This window comes from Hipposideros armiger, unplaced genomic scaffold (assembly GCF_001890085.2).
Source record: "Hipposideros armiger isolate ML-2016 unplaced genomic scaffold, ASM189008v1 scaffold_940, whole genome shotgun sequence".
Taxonomy (NCBI): domain Eukaryota; kingdom Metazoa; phylum Chordata; class Mammalia; order Chiroptera; family Hipposideridae; genus Hipposideros; species Hipposideros armiger.
Window position 1 is genome coordinate 461,249 of NW_017732290.1, and position 3,773 is coordinate 465,021.

At 48.2% G+C, this 3,773-nt stretch overlaps 1 protein-coding gene across 1 annotated transcript in view; it reads right to left on the bottom strand.

The window, feature by feature from the left end:
- EZR (ezrin) overlaps positions 1–262 on the bottom strand; it is a 53,023-nt gene extending 52,761 nt beyond the window's left edge. The window contains exon 1 of the mRNA XM_019630769.1: positions 196–262. The gene's annotated coding sequence lies outside the window, so the exon portion shown is untranslated. The remainder of the gene's footprint in view (positions 1–195) is intronic.
- Positions 263–3,773: the final 3,511 nt, after the last annotated feature.

The following is a 3,773-nucleotide window of genomic DNA, read 5'->3' on the forward strand; positions in this document are numbered from 1 at the left end:
CGCCCGCCCGACCTGCGAGGTGCGCCCGTGCGCAAGATGGCTGCGGCCGCGCCCCGGGGCGCCCTCCGCCGCCCGCGCGCCCCGCCCCGCCCCCCATGCGCCCCCGAGGGTCGCGCAGAGCGGGTGGGGGGCGCGCTCCGCCTCCTACACGCTCCTCTACCTCTTTCCAAATTAAGGTCCGGTCCCTGTTCGTACCTGTCCCCTTGCCCTTGGCGAACTTTGCCGAATTTGGTTCAACTCCCGATGGCAGAGGTGAGGTGTGAGGCTCCCTGCTCCACCGCGGACAGAGGGAATGTCAATAAACCTGGAGGCCTGGCGGCCACCGGGGAAGCGCTGGGCCCCTCAGGGGTGGGGCTGCCCCGTGCTCAGGTCACGGCGTCGTCCTTGCGCCCGCCCGGACCGAGGCTGGCTTCTGAGACGCTGGAGCCTGGAGCGGCCTTCTCCGGCCGCGGTGCCCCGGCGCACGTGGCGGGCCAGGCTTGGCGTTCGGACTCGGCCAAGGACACAGCGTGAGGTCGCGCGCTCGTCGAACGCGCTCGTTAGAGGACACGGAGTCGTTTGACTTGACTAGCACGAAGCTATAGCAAAAATCCCCATAGGGAGAAAGCCTAGTAATTATCTTTAAAAAATGTCTTTTTGCAAGTGGTTCTCAGAAATTTTAAAAAACACACAAATAACCCATATACTTGGGTGGCCAGTAGGATTTGGTGCACAGAGTTTCAAAGAGCTGGCTTTAGAGCAGTCCGGCTCAAAGCGTGCTGCCCAGACTCGCAGCAGCATCCCCTGGGAATGTGCAGACGTGGACGTTCACAGGTTAGTTCCCCAAACCTAGGGAATCAGTTCTGGAGCTGGGGCCCATCAGTATGGGTCTTCAAGCCCTTCAGGCGATGGTGATGCAGACTAAGGGTTGAGGCCTGAGCGTCTCCGGAATTCCTGTCCTGGGGTCACCAGTAACTTCCTGTGTGAGCTGAGAGAGTTATTTAACTCCCTTGTGCTTTAGTTTTCTCAGCTGTAAAATGGCGTAATTATGGCACCTATTTCATAGGGTCGTTATGAGGATTAAAGGAATTAATACATGTAAAATGCCTAGAACAGTGCGTGGCTCATATTAAGCACTCAAATCTACCCGGGTACAGAGTAACCAGTGACTTTGGGCTAAGTACCCAACTCTCTCCCAGTTTGTGGAATGGACATGTTGCAGCAGCCTCCTACATGGGCTTGTAGGGATTAAATGAGATAAAGCACGCAAAGTGCTTAGCCTTCCTGCTAATGCTTAACCTGTCACAGGAGCAGACTGCTTCTGGGGTACCCGTTGTCAGTCGGCACCTGTGACCTTCTCCCGCTGCAGGTCCAGGGCATTTCAGGGTACCAGGTGAAGAGGGAGGCCTTTCCTGAGATTTCATCCCCTGTTTGTGTAAGTCTGTTCCCTCTGAAAGACTTCCTTTTTTATTAAAATGAAGATGTATATAGGCATGGGATATGGAGTACAGCATAGGGAATAGAGTTAATGGAAATGTAACAGCTATGTATGATGTCAGAGGGGTAGTAGATTGGGGGAGAGGGGTTATCACTTTGTGAGGGGTGTAAATGTCTATTATAAAAAATAAACTAAAAAAATAAAAGATGTAAAGGTAAAAGCTATAGGAAAGAAACTATGAAAGATATTTAAGTAACCTACAGTAAGAAGGGTTCAGTTTGGACATGTTACCCCTAGGACACTCTATCTTCACCTCTTATCACTGCCTGGAGCCTTGTTATCCATTTATGGTCCAACTCTGCTGATAGGATACGCCTCCAATCTTTTATCTCCATATATTGTCTTCTAAACTGGATGTTTGGAATAGCAGTGGCCCACGACCTTTACTTCTGAACTTTACCCCTCAGGGAAATGCTGAAAAATGAATTGGTTTGTGGCAGTGGTAAAAACAAAAAGATCACAGGTCTCAGAATCAAATAGAGCGACATCTGAATTCCAGTCCCAGCACTTGCAAGCCGGTCACTTTGGGCAAGTCTCTTTCTTAACCTGACTAAGCTCCCACCTCTTCATCGGAAGCAATAAGATAATAATATATATTTCATTGTGTTCTTGTGTCGCTGAGTCATATAGTGGGAGCATGTAACTTACTCAAATTCAACTTATGAGAATACTTTTCTTGTAGGAGTTAAAATAGTATAAAGTCCTATTTTTGCATAGGCATTCCCCGTGTGTCTTACTTTATGGTAAGCATAACACATTATATGTACATGCTACTATACAGGGTCCCCTCCAAGAAAAACATTTACACGGTATCTTATGAGTGTTTTAGGGGATTTTCCAAGGGTAATTTATTTTCACCTGACTTTAGAACCTAACCACCCCCACACACACACACACACACCCCTGCCTCCCACCCTGACCGTGCAACACACACAGAAGACAGAACTCCAAGGGATCTATGAGACTTGCTAAGGACAGTGGTACTGAAGCTTTGGTATGCGTTAGAATCACTCACGGGGCCCCCTCTAGGAATTGGGGCTCAATAAGTCTCGGGTGAACTGCTCCATAGGATGGTAATGGTGTTTGGGGGCAGGGAGTGGGAAACACTGGCAGAAAGACTTTACTTTGTTACATTTTTAATAAATTTCCAGGTGAGTCTGACGTACACCAAAATTTGAGAACCTCTAATTTCGTATTACTTACCTCATCTCTCCTTTCACTCTTCTTTTGTGAAGTTATTCCCCTGTATTTGTAAGTCATGGTTTTGTTCACGTTTGATAATCAATGCCGCGGTAGGAAGTGATGGAAACCCGGAGGCAGGAGCCTTGGACCCATTCTCTGCTCTCCTTCAGACTAGCTGTTGACCTTGAATGATGCGCTGCTTGTTTCAGGGTTTGAGGTTTTCAGCTAGAGGAGGGAAATCATGTGTTGACACATGAGCCTGGTAAAAGGCTGGTGGGTAAGTGCTGGGAGTTCTTTAAGCAGGCGACACCAAAGTGAGGTAGGGTGGCCCTCAAGGTACCTTTAGACACAGCAGCAAGGATGAGAAGGGTCTGTCGCATAGAACACCCACTTTCCCTGACGGCAGGCTTCCTATCAGATCACCTGGGAGCCTATCTCCACGCTGGTGCCAGGCTTATCTCAACCCATACAGAAAAGTTCACAAAGAGTATGACAATCTAGCCTCGGTCACTTTAAAAGAACTGTCAAGAGACACGGAACCATATGGAATACTCTTGGCAAAAGAAGGATTTCAGGTATTCTTCAGGACTGAATAACCTTGGGTTGACTACCTGGAGGACAGGGAGAATGAGGCCCTTAGGAAAGATACACAGAGGCCTCAGCTGCAGGAGTCAAGTTTTATTAAGCTGAGTGGTGGTCCACAGTGCCCTTTACAGCGTCCTTTGTACCTTGTTGTGGGTCTGAAATACTTTATAATAAAGATTTTAAATGTGACATTGGGTAAGGTTTTCGTTGGTAGAGATGATCGTTAGAGAGCTAAGTAAGCATTTTACATAATCTTATAAAGTTCGGTGAACTTCATATGCAAATCCCTGATACGATTTAACTTTCTTTTCTGACCTCTGGAGGGGTGACCTCCTTGCAGTGTGGCTGAGGGAATGAGTAAGGACTCACATAGCCTGACAGGTAGCCGCTCTGCCCTGTGTCCAGAATTAACTTTCAGGGGTGTTCAAAGCACAGTCAGTTAGAAGGGGCTTCTTGGTACTAGTTTGATGGTAGACCTTATATAATTTGAGCCCACTAAGGAGAATTCTGGCTACTAGGTGTTCTGTTT